The sequence below is a fragment of the Sphaeramia orbicularis genome, chromosome 8, assembly GCF_902148855.1.
Source record: "Sphaeramia orbicularis chromosome 8, fSphaOr1.1, whole genome shotgun sequence".
Taxonomy (NCBI): Eukaryota; Metazoa; Chordata; class Actinopteri; order Kurtiformes; family Apogonidae; genus Sphaeramia; species Sphaeramia orbicularis.
The window spans coordinates 21,232,622-21,252,712 of NC_043964.1; the positions used below are offsets into that span (position 1 = coordinate 21,232,622).

General features: G+C 32.2%; 1 pseudogene; it reads left to right on the forward strand.

Moving 5' to 3' along the window:
- The first annotated feature begins 4,458 nt into the window (after window positions 1-4,458).
- LOC115424787 (potassium voltage-gated channel subfamily H member 4-like) overlaps window positions 4,459-20,091 on the forward strand; it is a 63,137-nt pseudogene continuing 47,504 nt past the window's right edge.

The following is a 20,091-nucleotide window of genomic DNA, read 5'->3' on the forward strand; positions in this document are numbered from 1 at the left end:
GACTGAGATTTAAATCATCTTAAATTGTGAGGAAAAAAGTCGACCACAAGATGGTGCTGATGCAATAAAAAACAGATTAAAGGTAGTGAAACAGTAGTAATCTAGTAATTATGCAGTAGAAAAGTAGTTTCCATCATCATTTAATCATAATTCATTTAATGCTACTACTAATGCATAAAACTCTCTTTGACAATCATGCATAGAAAGCACGTAATATTCACCTACTACATTTCATTCTCTTTTAGTCATTTTAATTTGTTGCTTGAATTTAGTTTTTTCTTTTCTTGCTTTTCTTTCATTTAATTGCAAACAAAAAAGGACAGTGGAAATGCTCTCGTCATGTACAATAGAGACAATAACAGACTCTGATGTTCTAGATCAGGGGTGTCCAGTCCTGGTCCTCCAGAACTACTGTCCTACATGTTTTAGGTTTTAGATAGTTCCCTCTTCAGCACACTTGACAGTCCTTATCAGGCTTCTGCGGACCTTGATGATAGGCTTTTCATTTGAATCAGGTGTGTTGAAAGGAAGCGGGGTACATCTAAAGCAGGGGTGTCAAACTCATTTTAGTTCAGGGGCTGCATTCACCCCAGTATGATCTCAAGTGGGCCGGACCAGTAAAATAATACCAGTGAAAAAAGTAAAATTACGTTATGACAGGGGTGTCAAACTCATTTTAGTTCAAGCTAAATCTGATCTGTAGTGGGCCGAACCAGTAAAATAATATAACATACATAACAATATAACATAATAATATATAAATAATGTCAACTCCAAACTTTTCTCGGTGTTTTACAGTGAAAAAAGTAAATTTACATTATAAAAAGGTTGACATCTGCAAACTATCCTTTCAAAGGATGTGAAGAACATGAACAAAGTGAAAAAATAAGTGTAATTTTAACAATATTCTGCCTCAGTTTATCATTTACACATGTACATTATAACATATAGATCACAGTGGATCTACAAACACACCAAACATTTAATAACAGAAAAAAATTGTACTTACTTCTCTTAAGACATTTCAGGCTGTTCATATTTTTTGCGAAATTATGCTTTGTTTAATGTAAATACATGAAAATATTTACATTTACAAACAGAAAAAATGGTAGTTGTTATTATTTCTATGTTATTATGATAGTATTTTACTGGTCCTGCCCACTTGAGATTGAATTGGTCTGAATGTGGAACCTGAACTAAAAGGACTGTTAATATTTTAGTGTAATTTTTGCATTTCACAAATTCATCCCAAGGGCCGGACTGGACCCTTTAGCGGGCCGGATTTGGTCCCTTGGCCGCATGTTTGGCACCTCTGCGTTATGATAATGTTTATAACTACATTGGTTCCTTAAAAATCTGAATAACGTGACTAACTTGAAATGTCTTAAGAAAAACAAGTGCAGTTTTAACAATATTCATCAATTTATCGGTTTATCATTTACACATGTGCGTTACAACTTAGATTACAATCACAATGACACAAAACATTTTGTAAAAGGTATAATATTGATGAAATTGCATTTACAAGACATTTCACGTTGTTCATATTTTTTCAGGTTATTCCCATTTTTTGTAAAAGGATAGTTTGTTTCATGTAATTTTACTTTTTTTACACTAAAACAAATTCGCGAAATGCAAAAATTACACTAAGATATGAACAATCCTTTTAGTTCAGGTTCCACATTCAGACTAATTCAATCTCAAATGGGCAGGATTCAGTAAAATACTATCATAATAACATAGAAATAATGACAACTCCAATTTTTTTCTTTGTAATTGTAAATATTGTCACGTAATTACATTAAAACAAAGATTAATCTCCCAAAAAATGTGAATAACCTGAAAAAATATGAACAACCTAAAATGTCTTAAGAGAAGTAAGTACAATTTTAACAAGATTCCGCCTGTTACTAAATGTTTTGTGTATTTGTAGATCCACTGTGATGTATAAATTACAATGTACATGTGTAAATGATAAACTGAAGTAGAATATTCTTAAAATTACACTTATTTTTTCAGTTTGTTCATGTTATTCACATCTTTTGAAAAGATAGTTTGTAGATGTAAACCTTTTCCTAATGTAAATGTACTTGTTTCACTCTAAAACATAGAGAAAAGTTTGGAGTTGACATTATTTACATATTATTATATTTTATTTTACTGGTTCGGCCCATTTCAGATCAAATTTAGCTGAATGTGGCTCCTGAACTAAAATGAGTTTGACACCCCTGTTATAGGTTTTAGATATTTCCCTCTTCAGCACACCTGACAGTTGTTATCATGCTTCTGCAGACCTTGATGACAGGCTTTTCATTTGAACCAGGTGTGTTGAAAGAAAGAGGGGTACATCTAAAACATGCAGGATAGTAGCTCTCGAGGACCAGGATTGGACACGCCTGTTCTAGATAGTCTCCGTAAAAACTACTTTTGCATGAAGATTCCCATAGAGACAATAGCATGAGCAGATATAGGCTTTTGCACATTTTTGCACCTCATTTTTAGGACATTTTTATGATTTGCATTGTGAAAAGTGCCTGCAAAGTGACTCCAAAACATTTTTTTTTTCAGTCTGTTTCAGTCAGTATGAATCTATGAATTTGCTTAAACTGCTGGGAAAAAAAACTCTGCATAAAATGGAGACTCTTTTTCAACATCTGCTGCCCGGCAACAGGATTAACTTCAACTGCATCTCTTAATCCACAGTAATTGTGCTTCCTATGCATTAATGACATGTCAGGTCTCGGTGGATCCGACATGATGCAGAACACCTTTCAACTCCATATGGAGCAGTAGAGGAAAGTGGTAATTGGTAAAGGTGCTATATGACAAACTGTTATCCAGACATGCATTTATTTGAGTCTAACTGTGTACGTAACAGCTGTGTGTTATAGTCAGGGTGTGTATGTTGCAAAGAAAATGTGATGCAGTCAGATTCCACAGCTGATACTCCTGCAGCATCAGCCAGAAGAAAATATAATTCAAGCTCTGTGCACATTTCAGAGCCAAATGTAACGACCATCTTATTTTTAAATCACTTCTTAAAACACATTTTTATAGACTTGCCTTTATGTGATGTTTGTCCCTTTTTAATTTTTTTAATTTTTAATGTTATCTTGTTTGGTTATTCATTTATATTCTCATACATGATGTTGTTTTATCTCGCTCCTTCATTTTTGCATTGTTTTGACAGCATCATCTTATGTTATCCCTGCCCTCTTTACTCCGATTCACTCAATTTATTCGAATTGTCATGTTTTTGTGTTTGCTGTACATATCTGTTTTATTGTGTTGTTTCTGTTTTAGTGTCTTTGTTTGCATATCGTATCCTACTGTTGTGCCCTTCTGCTTTGTCTGTCAAAGCACAGGTGCTATAGAAATAAAGATATTATTATTATTATTATTAGTAGTAGTAGTAGTAGTAGTAGTAGTAGTAGTAGTGGTAGTAGTAGTAGTAATAGTAGTAGTAGTAGTAGTATATAAATAAAGCGATGATGATGATGATGATGATGATGATTATTATTACTATTATTATTATTATTATTATTATTATTATTATTATTACTACTTTTATTATTCTAAAGCTATTATTATTATGTTATTATCATTATTAGTAGTAGTAGTAGTAGTATATAAATAAAACTATGATGATGATGATGATGATGATTATTATTATTATTGTTGTTGTTATTATTATTATATAAAGCTATTATTCTTATTCTTATTCTTATTCTTATTCTTATTATTATTATTATTATTATTATTATCATATAAATAAAGCTATCATGATTATGATGATGATGGTGATGATTATTATATAAAGCTATTATTATTATTATTATTATTATTATTATTATTATTATTATTATTTTCTGTGATGCAGGATCTCCACAGAAGCATATGATGAGCTCCTCTCCTGTGCGTCACTGCATATATAACGTCCTTCTACATAATAATAGTTTAGAGGAAGCCTCCTGTACACCAAAAGCAGAACACTTAACTCAGAAGGAGGTGACAAAATGTGCACAGGTACAGAGAGTGTGAGGGAGAAAGGAAGTGATTTCTACATGGAAGTGAGAAGTAGGAGAGATGAGGCAGGAGATATAACTAATAAACTCACAGTGTGTGGAAAAGGGGGATGGCTTTTGTGTGAGAGACAGAGGGAGGGAGGGAGGGAAAGGGAGAGGCAAGGGAGTTGGAGATGGCAGGAACTGTGGTGAGTGGAGTTACACTGAGGCTTTGCTTTTACTGATGCTGAGGGAAGAGAGATGAGCAGCCACATCCTCGATGCTGAGATGAAGTCTTTTTAACGATCAACACCTCTGACCTCTCCGCTGAGGAATAATTCCGATTTCTGTGTGATGCTAGTTAGCCATTTCCTCTCAACAACATAGAATAGAATAGAATAGAATAGAATAGAATAGAATAGAATAGAATAGAATAGAATAGAATAGAATAGAATAGAAGCAACTTGGGTTTGGACACAGCCTTGAGGAAGAGCGATTTATTCAAGAAAAGAGAAGCTCTGTGGTTCTTTTTCAGGTTCTTTTTTGGGAAAATTGTGAGAACCTCATACAGTTGGTCCAAGATGCCTGTGATGAAAGGCCTCCTCGCCCCACAAAATACCTTTTTGGACTCCATTGCAAACCACTTTGATGGCACCCGTAAGTATATTCTATTCTTTATATTAAACTATAAAGACCCAGTGCTAATTTTGTGGCAGTTCCTAAATGATTTTTTTCTCTATTGAACCTTTCTTAAGTGGTTTATTACCCTCTGTTATTATATCATCCTCTGTTTTTTTTGTTTTTTTGTTTTTTTTGCATTTTTTACTGTGAATCATGTATTTTCCTCTATGTAATTTAGATGCTCATTAACCCTTTCATGCATAGTGATCACTACAGTGGACAGTTATGCTACAGCTGTTCTCTTGTATATTCATGGATTTTGTTATTTTAGTCACATATCAGCCAACACAATACACAATACACTGCAACTGATAATATTACTATAACTTGGCTGTTCTTGACAAACCAAATCTAACATGTTTGAGTGGAAATCAATTTCTTGTTATCGTTATTAGACTGTAATTAGCAACAAAAGTTTTTTTGCAGCTCTTTCATAATTTATAGTTTGAGTTCTTGTTTGTTCAGTATTAATTGTCAGCCCTGTAAATACAAGCTGGACTGACTGTACATATCCTGACCGAGGAAAATAAAATTCTCAATTTTGTGCAGTAATCTACACCTGGCTTTTCTGCCTCCATCCATAATAATATACATTATATAGACTAAATGTCATCTAAAATTAACGTTTATTTGCAACATAGTATAGCAAACTGTTACATGATCAAAAACAATGTCTGGGGTCGCCAGAAATTTGTGATGTTAAAATGGGGTCACGGGCCAGAAAAGGTTGGGAACCACTGGTATAGAAAAAAAAAAAAAATGCAAAAACCAAACAAACAAGCAAAAACATAAAGAAGTGAAATCAAACTAGAAAAATAATATAATAAGTCTTGCATTTATTCTTAACATCTACTTGATCTATGAATAAAACATGACAAAATAGATCATTTTTGCTGAAAAATGCAAAATGCAGATTCTAATAGTATAATAAATGCAGATGAATCATTCAGGAAAAGTTAAATGCAGAGAAAACTTCATTTGGAAGTCAAAACAAAAATAGTCTTCGCTTTTTACAGTTTTGAGATATAAAATAATATAAATATTCTATGTTGTCTCTACAATGCTGTGTTATATTTTATAAATGCAGAGTAAAATATAATTGTGTCCGTGCAAATAGGTCAGTTTTAGTGTCACGACTCTAACCTAAGTTTTTGGGTCCATCGCCGTTGGCATTGCTGTAACCCAGTTTTGGCTGTGACTGGCACTGAGTCGTCCCTGTAGATAGATACGTGAACAGCGCGGTCCAATTATAAGACTGGGAGTTATGATATTTAAGTAGATGGAGAGCCGCTCCAGGATGATGTATTGGAACTAAGGGGCACTTGTTGTACTACGCTTATCCAACATTCATGAATTCTTCAGTCCAAGTCATCGTATTCCTCAGGCAAAAACCAAAAAAAAAAAAGTTAATATATCTTTCAATATTTTAGAGTCTCTTCACACCACACACATACCAAACATACTTAGTTTCACTGTGCTCCATTCAAACACTGCTGCCCATAAAACTGACAGAAAATACTTTTACCTCTTCTCATGAAATAATCAAAACAAGTGATTTACTCTTGATAGATAAGTGTATGTAATTATTGAACCTGAAGGTGATAACTGATGTGTATAAATAGGAATAAAAAGAGGAAGGTGTCTGAAAACTAAAGTATTCCAACTTCAGCAAATGATTAATAAAAATACATCTAAGACATTCATGACTCTATTACCTGCATAAAAACTCAGGTACAATCAACATTTCTATTTTCCTTGACCATTAAATGTGATCTTCTCATCATTTTAATGCTTAAAACTGTTTTTGTGGTGACTTCAAAATGATTTTTTTTTCTATGTGTCACCTTTCTTCAGTTATTTATCGCCATTTATTACAATATGATCCTCTGCATTTTGCGTTTTTCAGTGAAAATCAAGTATTTTCCTGTATTTAATTAACTGTTTATGTGAATGTTCATGAAAGCTGAGAATAAATTCAAGGCTTATTATATAAATATATATCCTTTATTTAACCAGGTAAAAAAAGCCTCATTGAAATTATGTATATGTAAGTGTATGCGCAAGGGTATGTATATGTGCGTATATGCATGTGTGTGTATGTATGTATATGTAAAGTGTGTGTGTGTGTGTGTGTGTATATATGTATGTATATATATATATATGTGTGTGTGTGTGTGTGTGTGTGTGTGTATGTATATGATATACGTGGATGTGTATATGTATGCATGTGTGTGTATGTTTGTATGTATGTGTGTGTGTGTGTGTGTGTGTGTGTGTGTGTGTGTGTGTGTGTGTGTGTGTGATATTTATGTGGATGTGTATATGTATGCATGAGCACATGTATGTATGTATGTATGTATGTATGTATGTATGTATGTATGTGTATGTATGTATATATGTGTATGTATGTATGTATGTATGTATGTATGTATGTATGTATGTATGTATGTATGTATGTATGTGTATGTATGTATGTATGTATGTATGTATGTATGTATGTATGTATATATGTGAATGTATGTATGTATGTATGTATGTATGTATGTATGTATATATGTGTATGTATGTATATATGTATGTATGTATATATATATATATATGTGTGTGTGTGTGTGTGTGCGTGTGTGTGTGTGTGTGTGTGCGCGCGCGTGTGCGTGTGCATATGCATATGTGCATGTGTGTGTATGTATATATGTGTATATATGGATAGATGTGTACGTATATGGGTGTATATATGTATGTATGTATATGTGTATATGTATGTATGTATACATGTACATATTGTTGGTTTAGACAAAGGGGTGAGAGCTAATAAGCTATGCTTCTTCTCACTCCTTTTCGAATATAACTTCTTTCTTTTTCTTTTGCGTGTATCATTATTTTATGCTTCCTTGAATTTTCATTTCTATATTATGTTGTGTAAAGAAGTCGAATAGTAGTAAACAGGAAGCTTGTATCATATCCATATTTGAAACAAATCAATAAAAAAAAAAAAAAATTTAAAATCTCTTTTTCAAGAGTGACCTTGCCAAGAAAAGCAGCATAACACTGACACAGTTTCTGACAAGACAAGACATAATCAACACATAATACAAAAACTTACAATTGATAGTTACAAAACAATCATTTGTGCAAGTTAAAAAACAGTTACATTGACCAGTTACATAAAAGTAGCTTTAAATTCACCGATAGTAACAAGTTCAGATAGATTTAGGTTGTTTTGCAGGGCATTCCATGCAGATGGGGCAGCATATTGAAATGCAGTTACATCAAAACAGGCAAAAAAAGTGACTTTTCCAGCAAAATATATCATTAACTGAGTGTAAAACAAGCATCTGGAACCACTGTCATATGTCAAACCACATGGGTTTTACTCGTGAATCAATGTTGCAGAAGGTGATGATGTTTCCATGTTCCCTATGGAGACTCTGAACATCCAAATGGGTCATATCTGATGACCATGAAAAGATGACAAACTGCATTTTACCTGAATCCTTTACACATATTGATAGGATAAGTGGATCAGAAAGTATTAAACAGTTTAGATCAGTAGATGCTTTTGGTCTCTGGTAGCTTTTTAGATCTTAAAGGTTAAATGTAAAGAGCTCAAAGATTAAATGTGGAGGGACAGGGCAACAAAAGGCAAATGATTTTGCCTTTTGTTGCAGATACTAAATGTTTCAGGAGCTGTTTTGGCACAGAATCACCAAAATCCACCATTAAATGGCTTTGCATTCAAGTGATGTGTTTCAGTTTCAGAAGCTATTTCTTGCTCAAAATGCATAATCCAAATAATAACTTGGGATATTATTGATTAAAATGCAGAAGCAGAAGCTGGTAGATAAACTTTTAGCCTCTAGACCTTTACACATTTCCAGACTTTATGTTTTTTTAGTTGCCTGTATCTGCAAATCTCCATCTTGTCTGAATCGTTCTGGTGTTGAAAGTTCTCTGCAGGCAGTAGACAACACTTACCAGAACGTGTTGACAGTGTGTGTACGGGTCAGACTGTTCATGTTCTTTACTATTTAGCACCTTCACAGGTTCAGTGTAACAGCACTATGTCTGTTTGTCCCTCCGTATTGCACACCAGGACACACAAAACTTATCTATCCCGTCTTCACTTGGTTGTGTGTGTTGAAAAGGACATGGACGATCACACAGAAGTGCATGAGCCAGTGCAGATGTCGGTAATATGTCTGCATCAACAACACTAGTGGGCGGATTGAGTGGGAGGTGAAAGGGCCAACTGCACTATTGAATCTAAGCTTCAAATCAGTGTTGAATGGATTGAAAGGCCGTCTGTGCAAGGACATGTATTTGGCGAGAAGCGTATACAACGAGCAGGAGAATATTTCCTCTGCTTTCTAACGCTGGAGAAATAATGTAAACGTCCGCAGTGTGAATATGACTCAAGGCTGGAGTCAGACAGGAGAACCATGTGATTACATCGTAAAGAGGAGAGAGATATCACAGAGGCTTTGGATCAGTCAACCTCTGTCACAGAAGAAAAGATAGCATTCATCTAAGCACCTCTGTCTAATACATAGAAATACATGTCAGGTTAATGGTTTAGAGCAGCATGCATGAGTTCGAAGATAATATTTGTACTTTATTGACAGCATAGTCAGGCGTGTTGTTAGGGACCAAGAAGCAAAGAGGAAACGAAAAAGTAGGTTTTTATTTAGGTTTATATATATATATATATATATATGTACAGGGTGGGGAAGCAAAATTTACAATATTTTGAGGCAGGGATTGAAAGACAGTGTATGACCACTTAGTTTATTGAAAGTCATGAGAATTTATTTGCCACAACAAAATTTACATAATAGAAAATGTTTTTATTCTATGTGTCCTCCTTCTTTCTCAATAACTGCCTTCACACACTTCCTGAAACTTGTGCAAGTGTTCCTCAAATATTCGGGTGACAACTTCTCCCATTCTTCTTTAATAGTATCTTCCAGACTTTCTCGTAATAGTTTTGCTCATAGTCATTCACTTCTTTCCATTATAAACAGTCTTTATGGACACTCCAACTATTTTTGAAATCTCCTTTGGTGTGACGAGTGCATTCAGCAAATCACACACCCTTTGATGTTTGCCTTCCTGATTACTCATATGGGCAAAAGTTTCTGAAAAGGTATGGATAATAGTGTTAGGTATGATTATGACATCAATATATGTTTGGTTTCAAAACAATTGACGTAGTGCCTGCTGAGAAAAAACAACTAAATGTTCATTGTAAATTTTGCTTCCCCACCCTGTATATATATATATATATATATATATATATATATATATATATATATATATATATATATATACATATATATATATATATATATATATATATATATATATATATATATATATATAAAATGGAGAGACTAAGATTGTTATGATTCTTTATATTTGTATTATTATGTATGTTTGCAAGTGCATATATGTTAAATTTCATTGCATGTTCGGAATAAATCTCTAAATCACTTTTTGATACTTTCAATTTATGTATAAAAGCCCTGTTTGTTAACATTAAGCAACATTGTAAAAGTGAAAACGCCAATAAAAAATTGAATTATAAAAAAAAAAAAAAAAACAACAACAAAATCCATTAATATGAAACTGGAGTAATTATACCCCCTTTCAAAAATTGTACTGTCTTTTTATTGTATTTTGTATATTGTCTGTTGTCTGTTGCCTGTAATGTTTGATTGTCTTGTTGTGATTCTTAATAAAGTTCCTTAAAAAAAAAAAATCCCCTAGCTACATCTTTTGCTAAACCAGGAAGAGACCTCCCACCAGCCACATCAGGTAACTCAAAGACAAACAAAACATTGCTATAAATGCATGTAAATCACAGATTAGCACAACAAATAGTTACTCTTTAGTTCATCTGTGCACTCCATAAACAGGAGGTTAAAACAAACACCAAATCAAGTGAAGTTCCATGTAAAGCTTACACCTGATTGATTGGAATTGAACATGTGCAGGTACCAAATTAAGTGACTGCAACTGAAATAACCCTTTTGGTTCCAGACTAATGAGGTAGGAGAGGGTGCACTGTGGTTATATAACCCTGTGGGCATCATGTTCTGGATTTAAGATGTGCAGATACAGCTTTGGGAGTAATTATTGGACATGTGCTCTATCAACAGTGACTTCAGGTGCAAACGCACTAAGACACACTGCAAAAAATGTAAATCTTACCAAGTGTATTTTTCTCATTTCTAGTCAAAATATCTAATCACGCTTAAAATAAGACATAATCACCTCAACAGTAACTTTTTAGTGAGATATAAGAACTAATTTTTAGATAATAGATCTTGAAAATTTTATTTCAAGAAATCTTACCAAGATAATTTTCACTTGTTTCAATGGCAGATTTTTTTTTTTTTTTTTTTGCTTAACCCTTTCATGCATAGTGTTCACTCCAGTGGACAGTTCTTCTACAGTTGTTCTCTTGTATATTCACAGGTTTTGTTGTTTTAGTTTCATATCAGCCGACACAGTGGACACTCATGCACCATCCCATAATAATACACTGACATTCAGACCATTATTGTAACTTTGCTGTTCTTGATAAATCTGATCTGCAGTAATATGTTTGATTTTAAATCAATTGTTAATTGTTAGATTGTAATTAACAGTTTGTTTGTTTGTTTGTTTGTTTGGTTGGTTGGTTGGTTGGTTTTTTTTAAATGTTTGTTGTTGGGTTTTTTGCATATTATCTCCATGAACTAGGAAGATTATTTCTGTTATTCATTATTTAAAGAGAAGGAGTGGGATTTTATAAGTTATGCTTCTTCTCACTCCTTTTGGAACATGTATTATGTCTTATGTTTAAGTGTTTTGTTTATTTATTTTCTTCTGTTTTGACATTCATATTCGAAATAAATAAATCAGTCTATCAAATCAATCAATCAAGTGAGTCCTAACTAGTATTAGAGTATGTTAAAATGTGAGAAAACATCAGATTAGCAGCATTAAAAATATTTTTTTATAAAAAATAAAAAATAAATAAATAAATAAAAATACAAAAATGCAAAAAAAATATAAAAAATGAAAAAAAAAAAGTAATTAAAAAAAATTTAAATAAAAAATGTTTTTATCTCATTGTTTTCATATCACTTTCTGATATTGGGTTTTAAATACATGTTTTCTGTGCTTCAAGAATAAAATGCATGGTGTAGCCAAGTGGACATTTTTGTAAATCCATGAAAAAAAAATCCTCAATTGCATTGTTTTTTTCATGCCTATTGAGGAATAAAAACACTCAAGAAAAGATCTGGACAAAGGTGCTGATAATTCATGCATGGAAGGGTTGATTCAAGATTTTTTTTAGTTAATTCAAGCAAAAAATTCTGCCTGCTGAGAACTTTCAACACCATAACGATTCACACAATATATAGATTTTCAGATATAGGCAACTAAAAAAAATCATAAAGTCTGGAAATGTGTAAAGGTCTAGAAGCTAAAAGTGTATCTACCAGCTTCTGCTTCTGCATTTTAACTGATAGTATCCTGAGTTATTATTTGGATTATGCATTTTGAACAAGAAATAGCATCTGAAACTAAATATTCACATGAATGCAAAGCCATTTACTGATGAATTTTGATGATTCTGTGCAAAAACAGCTCCTGAAACATTTAGTATCTGCAACAAAAGGCTAAATCATTTGCATTTTGTTGCACATTTAATCTTTGTTCTCTCAATTCAAGATTTTTTTAGTTTAATTCAAGCAAAAAAATCTTCCAATGAAACAAGTGAAAATTATCTAGGTAAGATTTCTTGAAATAAGATTTTCAAGATCTATTGTCTAAAAATAAGTTCTTATATCTCACTGAAAAGTCACTCTTTAGGTGATGATGTCTTGTTTTAAGTGTGATGAAATATTTTGAGTAGAAATGAGAAAAATATACTTGGTAAGATTTAGATTTTTTTGCAGTGTGTGAGGGGGAAAAAAATTTCTCAAGATACGTTGGGGATGTAGATTTTACATGAGGGTGCAAAGGGGAGAATGCAACATGAAAATCTCCATATAGATTGAGTAAAAGGTCCACATTTCATCCAGTTATTTGTTATATCATGTTCCGTATCAACGCCACCCAAGTGTTCTTAACGCACAAGAGGAATAAGACCGGTGTTAAAACAAGATAAAATGTGTAGCTCGTGAAAAGTGATTCACAGCAGGATATTGAATGAGGAACTGCTTATTGAGTGACTGGTTTGGAGGGATAATGTACAGAAGGATGAAGGGTTAAAGGAGATGGGATGACATTCACAAACCTGGGGAGAGAGTCAGGATGGGGTCTCTGGAACCTTCAGGGTCCGTCCCCCCATGGTTCCTTTAATGAGAGAGAGGAGAGGAAACAAGAAGATGGGATGGAGGGGTGGGATGTTGACAACGGAGATAAAATGGAACAAACAGAGGAGAAAGAGGTTAGACATGCCAACGTAAGACAGGAAATTAGATTATGTGTGTTGAATGTACAATAGTAACTTCATATGTAGTAATAGCAACATGGAAATATTACACAAGTTAATGCCTGCACTCTAAAAACAACAACAACAACTATTATTATTATTATTATTATTATTATTATTATTATTATTATTATTATTATTATTATTATTATTATTATCCGTAGTGCACATGGAAACACTGTCATCTTCTACAACAGGGGTGTCAAACTCATTTTGGTTCAGGGGCCATATTCAGCCCAATTTGATCTCAAGCGGGCCAGACCAGTAAAATAATGACTTAATAACCTATAAATAATGACAAATCCAAGTTTTTCTTTTTGTTTTAGTACAAAAAAAAAAAAACAATTAAATTATGAAAATATTTACATTTTACAAAAAAGATGTGAATAACCTGAAAAAACAGAAATTTCATTTGAAAAATGTGTGCAATTTCAACAATATTATGCCTCCACTTTTTATTTATACATGTACATTTACACACAATGTTACATAAACATTTGGTAACAGGCAGAATATTTGTAAAATTGCACATTTCGCGTTGTTCATCTTTGTTTATATTTATGTATTTGTTTGCATTTTATTGTGAAAGAATAGTTTTGTAAATGTAAATATTTTCGCAGTGTAATGTTATTTTTTTCACTTAAATTTTTTCCACATAATTTTTCACAAAGAAAACTTGTAGTTGTCATTATTTCTGGGTTATTGTGTTGTTATTTTTATTGTAGATCACATTGGTCTGTATGTGGAACCTGAACCAAAAGGATTTGGAAAACCTGGACTGTTCAGGTTCATTTTTGCACTTTCATCCTGTAGGCCACATTGGACCTTTTGGCGGACCAGATTTGGCCCCCGGGCCACATGTTTGACGCCTGTGTTCTACAACATTGATTCACCAGTAAAACCCATGGAGTTAGATCAATGACAGTGGATCGACACTTGTTTTTATGTTCAGTTAATCGTATAGTTTACTGAAAACGTCACTTTTTCCTCCATTTTCACATTTTTTCTCACATTTTTACTTTTAAATTCATTTTTGCCATAGCGGACCATTGGGGATTATCCAAAACAAGAAGCTATTTTATACTGACATAACTGTTGGAATGACAATCAATTAAAGTTCGCTCTCTGACAGAACATTACTGTGTTTTGACCCTGTAGGTTTTAAATATAGCTTTCTTTGCTTCAAAAATTAAATGCACGGTGTAGCTGAGCGGACATTTTTGTAACTACATGAAAAAAAAACCCTGATCACATTGTTTTTTTCATGCCTAAGGAGGAATAAAAACACTCAAGACAAAAAATCTTGACAAAGGTTCTCATAATTCATGCATGAAAGGGTTAAGAGCGTCGACTACTAACAAACAATTAACATTTTACAGAACAGAATGTAACAAGTCATGTTGAAAGGCTGTTATGTCCAATTTGTACAGAAAACCACCAGTGGTCTAATAATTACTCCCAAAATATCTATTCCCGTTATGTATTTCATGGATCCAGTTGAATGGTTATATGACCATATCCATTATGACTTCTGTTAATTGCCCAGGTTGGTGATGGAATGGCATCCTTCTGCTTCTCATAAGTGCTCTTAGAGATAATTAGATGTAATAATTATTGTGTCTGAATGATTGCAATTAACTGAAAGAAAGCAGATGTACCGGGTGTAGATGTGAATGTGTGACTGTAACAGTGATTCGCACCTAAGAAAGTGAAGTTTGTTTTTGTTATGTAATTGCTTAAAATATGCAGCTACTGATGAGAAATAATTACGCATTTACTGGGTTCAGAAGGCTTTAACAATTGTCAGTACGGATATGTTTCATTCTCTGTAATAAAATACATAGACAGATATTTATATAATGTGTCTCTGAGTTAAGGTTACATTTAAGAGAGTGTATCTGAGCTGATGTGGGCTTTTCTTTAATTGCATGCATAGTTGACAGGATTATACAGAATTATACAAAATTCTGAGTTTAAAGTCAGAATTCTGAAACTAAAGTCAGAATTCTGAGGAAAAAAAGCAGAATTCTGAGTTTAAAGTCAGAATTCTGAGGGAAAAAAGTCAGAATTCTGAGATTAAAGTCAGAATTCTGAGGGGAAAAAAAGCAGAATTCTGAGATTAAAGTCAGAATTCTGAAGAAAAAAAGTCTGAATTCTGAGACTAAAGTCAAAATTCTGAGTTTACAGTCAGAATTCTGAGTAAAAAAAGCAGAATTCTGAGTTTAAAGTCATAATTCTGAAGAAAAAAAGTCAGAATTCTGAGATTAAAGTCAGAATTCTGAGTTTAAAATCAGAATTCTGAGGAAAAAAAGTCAGAATTCTGATATTAAAGTCAGAATTCTGAGGGGAAAAAAATCAGAATTCTGAGATTAAAATCAGAATTCTGAGGAAAAAAGCAGAATTCTGAGTTTAAAGTCATAATTCTGAAGAAAAAACGTCAGAATTCTGAGATTAAAGTAAGAATTCTGAGATTAAAGTCATAATTCTGAGGAAAAAAAGCAGAATTCTTAGATTAAAGTCATAATTCTGAGTTTAAAGTCATAATTCTGAGATTAAAGTCAGAATTCTGAGTTTAAAATCATAATTCTGAGGAAAAAAAGTCAGAATTCTGAGATTAAAGTCAGAATTCTGAGGAAAAAAAGCAGAATTCTGAGTTTAAAGTCAGAATTCTGAGATTAAAGTCGGAATTCTGAGTTTAAAGTCATAATTCTGAGGAAAAAAAAGTCAGAATTCTGAGATTAAAGTCTGAATTCTCAGGAAAAAAAAGTCAGAATTTGGAGTTTAAAGCCAGAATTCTGAGGGAAAAAAAGTCAGAATTCTGAGGAAAAAAAGTCAGAATTCTGAGATTAAAGTCTGAATTCTCAGGAAAAAAAGTCAGAATTCTGAGTTTAAAGTCAGAATACTGAGGGGAAAAAAGTCAGAAAGAAAGTGAAGTTTGTTTTTGTTATGTAATTGCTTAAAACATGCAGCTACTCATGAGAAATCATTAAGCGTTTACTGGGTTCAGAAGGCTTTAACAATCGTCAGTACGGATATGTTTCATCCTCTGTAATAAAATACATCGACAGATGATTTATATAATGTGTCTCTGAGTAAAGTTTACATTTAAGAGAGTGTATCTGAGCTGATGTGGTCTTTTCTTTAATTGCATGCGTAGGTGATAGGATTATACAGACAGAAAACAGCACTTAAGGGCTATTTTATGTTTACCCACTGTTTAAATCAGAATGAAATGAATACAGCAGCATGTCTGCGTTTCAGAGGGCACAGTTTCTTGGTAACCCTGTAGGTGCAAATTGCAGCATTGCCATATGTTTTATTTTCTCTGCACAAATCACTATGGCAACAGAAGTGTGAAAAGATTACTTCTTAATATAGTTTCTCATGAGATTAACTCCACAAATATCAGGTAGGAGATATCCATGCGCATCATACATCACTTATGTGTCTACCTTTGGAACAAATACGCCGCATCCTCTTTTTTTTTTTTTTTTTTACAAAATGCACAACTATGATGAAAATACAAAAATTAAATGAACACAAATAAACAAAATAATAAACAAAATGCACAAAAATGAAGAAAATACAAAAAATAAATGAACACAAATGAAGAAAATATGAAAATTAAATGAACAAAAACGAAGAAAATAATGAACAAAATGCACAACAATGAAGAAAATATGAAAATTAAATGAACAAAAACGAAGAAAATAATGAACAAAATGCACAACAATGAAGAAAATATAAATTAAATGAACACAAATGTAGAAAATAATTAACAAAATGCACAAAAATTAAGAAAATATAACTATTGAACAAAATTAAGAAAAATGAATATAATAACACAGTGAAGAAAAATGAAGAAAATAATGAAGAAAATGAAGAAAAATGAAGAAAATATAAAAACAAAATGACCAAATATGAAGAAAATATTGAACAAAAATGAATAGAAAACAAAATGAAGAAAAATGAAGAGAATATAAAAACAAAATGAAGAAAATAATGAACAAAATGAAGAAAAATGAAGGAAATATAAAACCAAAATGAAGAAAAATTAAGAGAATATAAAAACAAAATGAAGAAAATAATGAACAAAATGAACAAAAATAAAAATAATGAACAAAATGAAGAAAAATGAAGAAAATAATGAAGAAAATGAAGAAAATAATGAACAAAATGAAGAAAAATGAAGAAAATAATGAACAAAATGAAGGGAGGGGGGGCAGATCTCTCTTGGCGGAGGTCTACGCTTTCTGAGTGCTTTTCTTGTTTTATGTTTGTTTTGACATCCTGCAAAAATAAAAATACAGCCAAATAAACCGAGCTCTTGCCAGTGTTGACTTTCCTAGCTTTTGGAGCAGGTGTTCAGCTTCATCTTTGCTGCTGTATCATCATCATTATAATGTTTTGCAGCTTAGTCAAACCAAACTTTGAAATGCAATCTGCTATAATCAAAAGAGAAAGCAAATAAATGTGTGAAAAGACGAGGATTTACTCCATTTACTCCATCCCTCTGAATGTGAATACAAATGTAGAATTTGCTCAATTAAATCAGGAGGGAGGTTATTTTATTCCCCAGCTCTAGGATAATGTTCCTCACATGACTTATAAAACACATTGTTGTGTGTTTTTTACAGTATGCTGCCTATTAATTCAGTTCTTTTTCTGCATGCTGTCTTTCTTCTGCTTTTCCGCCCACACTTCCTGACCCACATGACTCTCCAGTGTTACAGTTTATCGCTAATATTATCTGTTTTGTTTTGTTTTTTTGTCTTTTAAACACAGATTTTAACTTAATGTGCCTTTCTGAATTGATTTTGCAGATGTCTACCCACCAAATCCTATTTCTCAGGCATAAAACTTCCATTCTCATGCACTCAGGTTATATAATCGCTCTCAGTATTGTCTGTGTCCTTTTCAATTGGAAGACATGTACTTAACCCATGAAGACCCAGTGTGACTGTTGTGGCAGTTCCCAAATGACATTTTCTCTGTATCTAACCCTTTTTTAACCCTTTCATGCATGAATTATGAGAGCCTTAATCAAGATTTTTTTTCCCTGAGTGTTTTTATTCCTCTTTAGCCATAAAAAAAAAAAACAATGCGACTGAAATTTTTTTTTTTATCAACTTATTTTTCATGGAGTTGCAAAAATGTCCACTCAGCTGGACACCATGCGTTTAGTTTTTTAAGCGAAGAAATATGTATTTACTGATATACTGAGTGAAATCTATGAAATAAAAACGTCTTTAATGCTGCTAATCTGATGTTTTCTCACATTTTAACATACTCTTATACTAGTTATTTCTCACTCCATGAATTTATGCAATATGTTAATTACAGTCTAATAACAATAACAAGCAACTGATTTACATTTACATAACATTTACATTTATGCATTTGGCAGACGCTTTTTTCCAAAGCGACTTACAGGGGAAAACCAAAATAATAAAAATAAATAAATTAAATTAAATTAAATTAAAATAAAATAAAATAAAATAAAATACAAGAATAGATTAAAGACATAAAGCAGGTGTACAATTAAAAACAGTGTCGTAGAGAATAATAAAAAAGCAAAATGATAGACTAAAATACAAGAATAGATTAAGAAGACATAAAAATAGCTGTACAATTAAAACTGTGAAATAAAAATACCAAGTAAAATAACACTTAAACATGTTACTCCAGATCAGTTTTATCAAGAACAGCAAATTTACAGTAATGGTATGAATGTTAGTGTATGAGATGATGCATAAGCGTCCACTGTGTTGGCTGATATGGAACTAAAACAACAAAACCCATGAATATACAAGAGAACAACTGGAGAATAACTGTCCAGTGGCGTGACCACTATGCATGAAAGGGTTAAATGATTTATCACAACTTATTAGAATATTATCCTCTGTGTTTTTGCATTTTTATCAGTATAAATCTGGTATATTCCTATATTTAATTTACTGATCATGTAGATCACAGGTGTCAAACATGCGGCCCGGGGGCCAAATCCGGCCCGCCAAAGGGTCCAGTCCAGCCTTTAAGATGAATTTCTGAAATGCAAAAATTCCACTAAAATGTTAACAATCCTTTTAGTTCAGGTTCCACACGCAGACCAATTCAATCTCAAATGGGCAGGATTAAGTAAAATACTATCATAATAACATATAAATAATGATAACTTCAAATGTTTCTCTTTGTAAATGTAAATATTTTCATGTATTTACACTAAAACAAAGTTTAATTTTGCAAAAAATGTGAATAACCTGAAATGTCTTAAGAGAAGTAAGTACAATTTTAACAATATTCTGTCTGTTATTAAATGTTTTGTGTGTTTGTAGATCCACTGTGATCTGTAAGTTATAATGTACATGTGTAAATGATAAACTGAGGTATAATATTGTTAAAATTACAGTTATTTTTTCAGTTTGTTCATGTTATTCACATCTTTTGAAAGGCTGGTTTGTAGATGTAAACCTTTTCATTATGTAAATTAACTTTTTTTCACTCTAAAACATAGAGGAAAGTTTGGAGTTGACATTATTTATATATTATTATGCTATTATTTTACTGGTTCGGCCCTATTTAAGATCAAATTTAGCTGAATGTGGACCCTGAAATAAAATGAGTTTGACACCCCTGATGTAGATGTTCATAAAAGCTCAGAGTAAAGTTGAGGGTTATTATATCAAAAACAGAGAAAACTGAATAAAAAGTGACTTTTTCAGTAAAATATATCATTAACTGAACATAAACCCATTGTCTCCATTCACTGTCATTGATCCAACTCCATGGGTTTTACTGGTGAATCAATGTTGTAGAAGATGACGGTGTTTCCATGGTAACTATGGAGCCTCTGCATGTCCAAATGGGTTATATCTGATGACCATTTAATTTAATTTCAATTCATTTCATTTCATTTAT